We start from the raw sequence: 7226 nt of genomic DNA, 5'->3' as shown, positions 1-7226 counted from the left end.
CAGAATGGTCTATCATAGGCGTGTTCTATGATTGTCTCTCTGAGATGTCCAAAATTTCATTGGACAGCTCAGCAAGTGGATCACTCCACTTGAAGAAAACACCTGCAGAAGCAAGAGAACTCATTGAGATGGTTGCAAATAACCAATTCATGTACATTTCTAATGAGGATTCTTGTAAACCATGGGATCCCTCAGAATAAAGGAGTTCTTGATGTTGATAATTTGAATTCCATATTGGCTCAAAACAAGATCTTGACCCAGCAGGTCAATATGATCTCTCAGCATTTGACTGGAATGCAAACTACAACAAGCAATACCCAAGAAGTATCTCCTAATGTAGATGCTTATGATCCTGGTCAACCCACTATGGAAGAGGTGAATTACATGGGAGAATCCTATGAAAATACCTACAATCCTTCATAGAGGAATCATCCTAACCTTTCATGGAAAGATCAATAGAAGCCTCAGCAAGGCTTCAACAATAATCAAGGTCGAAGGAACTAGAATAGGTTCAACAACAGACCACAATTCCCATCTTCTCAAGGGAATATGGAGACCCCTAAGCAGAGCCTTTCTCACTTAGTCACTCTGGTCTCCAACCTCTCTAAGACCACTCAGAGTTTCATGAATGAAACAAGGTCCTACATTAGAAATTTAGAGGTACAAGTTGGTCAACTGAGCAAGAGGATCCCTGAGACTCCTCCTGACACTCTTTCTAGTAACACTGAAGTGAACCCAAGAGAAGAGTGCAAGGCCATCACTACTGAGGTTGAGGCTGAATCTGGAGAGACTGGGAAGGCATTGAACACTAGTAAGGAAGATCTCACTGGGTGTTCAAAGCCCACAATAGCTGAGAGCCTAGCACTGAATGCTAGTGAGGAAGCCCTCACTAGGCGTTCAACGCCCATCCTGGCAGCAGAGCTGGCATTGAACGCCAGCCAGAGAACACTGGCTGGGCGTTCAACGCCCAAACAGACAGCAAAGCTGGAGCTGAATGCCAGTGAGGAATCCCTCACTGGGCGTTCAATGCCCAAATAGACAGCAAAGCTGGCATTGAACGCTAGTGAGGAACCCCTTACTGGGCATTCAACGCCCAACCAGACAGGGAAGCTGGCGTTAAACACCAGCCAGGATACCTCTGCTGGGCGTTCAACACCCAAAATGATAAGGGAACTGGTGTTTAACGCCAATGAAGGTGCACAGCATGGGCGTTCAACACCCAAAGAGCTATCAGAGCTGGCGTTGAATGCCAGTGAAGGCACACCCTCTAAGTGCTCAATACCCATTCCAGAAATCCCTATCCAAGAACTAAAGGAAGCCAAGGCTCATATAGAGAACATAGAGGTTCCTTTGCATGCACTTCTGTAATGCATGAGTTCTGATGAACACTCATCCTCTGTTGAGGATGAAGACACTAGGGAAGAGCAAGTTGCTTGGTACCTAGGAGCTCTTATGAAGCTGAATGCCAAGTTATTTTGTACAAAGCCTCTGGAGGAAGAACCTCCATTGCTTTCCAAAGAACTCAATGCTTTGGTTCAGCAGGAGCTACCTCAACAGCTTCCAGATCCTGGACGCTTCCTGATTCCTTGCACCATAGGCACCATGACCTTTGAGAAGGCTCTGTGTGACCTAGGGTCAAGCATCAACCTCATTCCACTCTCTGTAATGGAGAAGCTGGAAATCCTTCAGGTACAAGCGGCAAACATCTCATTAGAGATGGCAGACAAGACAATGAAGAAGCCATATGGCTTAGTAGAGGATGTCTTGATAAAGGTTGAAGACCACTACATCCCTGCAAACTTCATAGTCTTGGATATTGGAGAGGATGAGGATGACTCTGTCATCCTTGGAAGACCTTTCCTAGCCACTGCCAATGCTATCATTAATGTGGCTAAGGGAGAACTGACTCTACAACTAGGGAAGGATCACATCTTTTTCAAGATGCCTCACCCCAACTCTCCCTCTAAAAATAGAGAGATAACTGTGCAACATCTAGTGTTCCAACCCTCTCTTTCTGTGCAGAGCTTTGCAAAGCCCCAAAACATCAATTCTAAGTTTACTGTTGGGCAGCCATTAACAAGCTCTAAGCATAAAGGTACTAGAAAGAAAGTACCTAGAGGCTGGAAGGACAAAAAAGTCCCAACAGAAGGCCTCTCACCTAGCATGAGTTGTCTTCACTAAGAAACCAGTCATAGCACATACAGTGAGTCATGTCCTGTCTCTAGAGCATGTGGAGCTCATTCATGAGAAGACAAGAAGAAAGTTCACTGTAAGGGGCAAAATTCTGAGCCCATACTCGCCTCCGTAAGGAGCTAACCGTCAAGCTAGTGATGTTAAAGAAGCGCTTGTTGGGAGGCATCCCAACCATTATTAATTATTTTATTTTATTTTCTTTCATTTTGTTTTTTCTTAAGTTTTTTTTAGGTTCATGATCATGTGCATCGGTCAGAATAGAGACAAAATTATTCAGCAGAGAAAACAGAACACTCTAGATAGAGCGTTACTAGTGTTGAACGCTAGTCAGGGAGTACTAGCTGGGCGTCCAACGCCCCAAATGGGCAGCATTGCTGGCGTTGAACGATAGCCAGGGAGCATACCCTGGGCATTCAAACACCAGTGCAGAGGGCAGAGAATCTGAATTCCCTAACCTCTCAGGACTAGTGGATCTCATAGCATCTTCACCTACCCCACTTACTTTCACACTTTCCCATACACACTAAAGCTGGCGTTCAACTCCAAGAAGGACCTCTACACGTGCAACACTCAAGCTCAGCCCAAGCACATACCAAGTGGGCCCCGGAAGTGGATTTATGCATCAATTACTTACTCATGTAAACCCTAGTAGCTAGTTTATTATAAATAGGACCCTTTACTATTGTATTAGACATCCTTGATTGTATTTTGATCCTGTGATCACGTTTTAGGGGGCTGGCCATCTCGGCCATGCCTGGACCTTTCACTTATGTAATTTTAATGGTAGAGTTTCTACACTCCATAGATTAAGGTGTGGAGCTTTGCTGTTCCTCAAAGATTAATGCAAAGTACTACTGTTTTCTATTCAATTCATCTTATTTCGCTTCTAAGATATCCATTCGCACCCAAGAACGTGATGAAGGTGATGATTATGTGTGACGCTCATCACCATTCTCCCCTATGAACACGTGCCTGACAAACACCTCCGTTCTACATGAAATAAGCTAGAATGAATATCTCTTAGATCTCCTAACCAGAATCTTCGTGGCGTAAGCTAGAATGATGGCGGCATTCAAGAGAATCCGAAAAGTCTAAACCTTGTCTGTGGTATTCCGAGTAGGATTCAATGAATGAATGACTGTGACGAGCTCCAAACTCGCGATTGCAGGGCGTTAGTGACAGACGCAAAAGGATAGTAAATCCTATTCCAGCATGATCGAGAATCGACAGATGAATAGCCGTGCCGTGACAGGGTGCGTGAGCATATTATTCACTGAGAGGATAAGATGAAGCCATTGGCAAGGGTGATGCCTCCAGACGATTAGCCGTGCCGTGACAGGGCATTGGATCATTTTCCCGAGAGATGACCGAAAGTAGCCATTGACAGTGGTGATGTATCACATAAAGCCAGCCATGGAAAGGAGTAAGACTGATTGGATGAAGATAGCAGGAAAGCAGAGGTTCAGAGGAATGAAAAGTATCTCCATTCGCTTATCTGAAATTCCTACCAATGATTTACATAAGTACCTCTATCCCTATTCTATTATTTATTATTCGAAAACACCATTATCAATTTATATCTGCCTAACTTAGATTTGCAAGGTGACCATAGCTTGCTTCATACCAACAATCTCCGTGGGATTCGACCCTTACTCACGTAAGGTATTACTTGGACAACCCAGTGCACTTGCTGGTTAGTTGTATCGAAGTTGTGAACCATGGTATTGGCACCATGTTCTTGGCGCCATTGCCAGGGAAAGAAAGAGCCATGAATTTTACAAAGTGTAATCACGATTACGCGTACCAAGTTGCTCACGTTGCCAGGGATTGTTTGAGCCTGGACATCACAATTTCGTGCACCAAGTTTTTGGCGCCGTTGCCGGGGATTGTTTGAATTTGGACAACTAACGGTTCATCTTGTTGCTCAGATTAGGTAATTTTCTTTTTGTTTTATTTTCAAAAATTTTTCAAAAATCTTTCAAAAATTTCTCACCTGTTTTCGAAAAAAAAAATTTAAAATAAAATTTGTTTTCAAAAATATATTTTTCTTCAGAATTTTTAAGAATGAATTCTAGAGTTTCATGAAGCATGTTGAAGCCTGGCTGGCTGTAAAGCCATGTCTTAATTCTTTTGGACTCAAGAGAAGAGCTTCCTTGTCTTTCTTAGCAAATTAGCTGATGCATGTAATGGCATACTAAAGCTTGGCTGGCTATTAAGCCATGCATGACCCTTTGATTGGAGCTTTAGAGCATAAGATTCCTGGAATTCATATTAAAAATTTTGGAATCCTTATTTTTCTTTTTTTTCTAAAATGATTTTCGAAAAATATAAAATAAAAATCCAAAAAAATTAGAAAATCATAAAAATCAAAAATATTTTGTGTTTCTTGGTTGAGTCTTGAGTCATGTTATAAGTTTGGTGTCAATTGCATGTGCATCTTGCATTTTTTCGAAAATTTCATGCATTCATAGTGTTCTTCATGATCTTCAAGTTGTTCTTGGTCAGTCTTCTTGTTTGATCTTGATGTTTTCTTGTTTTGTGTCTTTTCTTGTTTTACATGTGCATTTTTTATTTATTAGAGTCTAAACATGAAAGATTTCTAAGTTTGGTGTCTTGCATGTTTTCTTTGCATATAAAATTTTTCAAAAATATGTTCTTGATGTTTATCATGATATTCACGGTGTTCTTGGTGTTCATCTTGACATTCATAGCATTCTTGCATACATTCATAGTTTTGATCCATAACTCTCATGCATTGCATCATTTTTCTTGTTTTTCTCTCTCATCATAAAAATTCAAAAATAAAAAAAATATCTTTCCCTTTTTCTCTCATCAAATTCGAAAATTTGGATTGACTTTTTCAAAATTTTTAAAATCAAGTTGTTTCTTATGAGTCAAATCAAATTTTCAATTTGAAAATCTTATCTTTTTCAAAAATCTTTTTCAAAAATCACATCTTTTTCAAAATTCTTAGTTATTTTCGAAAATTCCAAAAATATTTTTCAAAAATCTTTTTCTTATTTTTATATCAAATTTTCGAAAATAACAATAACAATTAATGTTTTGATTCAAAAATTTCAAGTTTGTTACTTGCTTGTTAAGAAAGATTCAAACTTTAAGTTCTAGAATCATATCTTGTGATTTCTTGTGAATCAAGTCATTAATTGTGATTTTAAAAATCAAATCTTTTTCAAAACTAATTCCTATCATATCTTTTCAAAAATATCTTCTTATCTTATCTTTTTCAAAAATATGATTTCAAAATATCTTTTCTAACTTCCTAACTTCTTATCTTTTCAAAATTTATTTCAACTAACTAACTAACTTTCTGTTTGTTTCTTATCTTTTTCAAAACCACCTAACTAACTCTCTCTCTCTAATTTTCGAAAATATCTCCCCCCTTTTTCAAAATTTCTTTTTTATTAATTAATTATTTTAATTTTTAATTTTAATTTTCGAAAACTACTAACCTTTTTCAAAAACTATTTTCGAAAATCACTAACTCTTTTTTTTAAAAATAATTTTCGAAAATTCTCTTCTCTCTCATCTCCTTCTATTTGTTTATTCATCTACTAACATCTCTCCCTCACTCAAAAAAAAAAAAAAGAGGATCTCTATTATTATTATTTTTCTGTGCCCTCTTCTTTGTCATATGAGCAGGAGCAAGGACAAGAACATTCTTGTTAAAGCAGATCCAGAACCTGAAAGGACTCTGAAGAAAAAATTAAGAGAAGCTAAAATACAACAATCCAGAGATAACCTTTCAGAAATTTTCGAACAGGAAGAGGAGATGGCAGCCGAAAATAATAATAATGTAAGGAAGATGCTTGGTGACTTTACTGCACCTAATTCCAATTTACATGGAAGAAGCATCTCCATTCCTGCCATTGGAGCAAACAACTCTGAGCTGAAACCTCAATTAGTTTCTCTGATGCAGCAGAACTGCAAGTTTCATGGACTTCCATCTGAAGATCCTTTTCAGTTCTTAACTGAATTCTTGCAGATCTGTGATACTGTAAAGACTAATGGAGTAGATCCTGAAGTCTACAGGCTCATGCTTTTCCCTTTTGCTGTAAGAGACAGAGCTAGACTCTGGTTGGATTCTCAACCTAAGGATAACCTGAACTCTTGGGATAAGCTGGTCAAGGCTTTCTTAGCCAAGTTCTTTCCTTCTCAAAAGCTGAGCAAGCTTAGAGTGGATGTTCAAACCTTCTGACAGAAAGAAGGTGAATCCCTCTATGAAGCTTGGGAAAGATACAAACAATTGACCAAAAAGTGTCCTTCTGACATGCTTTCAGAATGGACCATCCTGGATATATTCTATGATGGTTTATCTGAGCTATCAAAGATGTCACTGGACACTTCTGCAGGTGGATCCATTCACCTAAAGAAAACGCCTGCAGAAGCTCAAGAACTCATTGACATGGTTGCAAATAATCAGTTCATGTACACTTCTGAAAGGAATCCTGTGAACAATTGGACGCCTATGAAGAAGGGAGTTCTTGAGATTGATACTCTGAATGCCATATTGGCTCAGAACAAAATATTGACTCAGCAAGTCAATATAATTTCTCAGAGTCTGAATGGAATGCAAGCTGCATCCAACAGTACTCAAGAGGCATCTTCTGAAGAAGAAGCTTATGATCCTGAGAACCCTGCAATAGCAGAGGTGAATTACTTAGGTGAACCTTATTGAAACACCTATAACTCATCATGGAGAAATCATCCAAATTTCTCATGGAAGGATCAAAAGCCTCAACAAGGCTTTAATAATGGTGGAAGAAACAGGTTTAACAATAATAAACCCTTTCCATAATCCACTCAGCAACAGACAGAGAATTCTGAGCAGAATCCATCTAGCTTAGCAAATCTAGTCTCTGATCTATCTAAGGCCACTGTGAGTTTCATGAATGAAACAAGGTCTTCCATTAGAAATCTGGAAGCACAAGTGGGCTAGCTGAGTAAAAGGATCATTGAAATCCCTCTTAGTACTCTCCCAAGCAATACAGAAGAAAATCCAAAAGGAGAGTGCA

At 39.0% G+C, this 7226-nt stretch overlaps 1 non-coding gene across 1 annotated transcript; it reads right to left on the bottom strand.

Annotated features, from left to right (window-relative positions):
- Nucleotides 1-6379: 6379 nt before the first annotated feature.
- On the bottom strand, nucleotides 6380-6487 carry LOC148546550 (small nucleolar RNA R71). The gene has a single exon (XR_015900788.1). It is a non-coding gene; the product is annotated as a small nucleolar RNA R71 (small nucleolar RNA).
- Nucleotides 6488-7226: the final 739 nt, after the last annotated feature.

The sequence above is a fragment of the Arachis ipaensis genome, chromosome B9, assembly GCF_059453495.1.
Source record: "Arachis ipaensis isolate K30076 ecotype BB chromosome B9, ASM5945349v1, whole genome shotgun sequence".
Lineage (NCBI taxonomy): Eukaryota > Viridiplantae > Streptophyta > Magnoliopsida > Fabales > Fabaceae > Arachis > Arachis ipaensis.
This window is presented reverse-complemented; position numbering and strand designations above follow the sequence as displayed.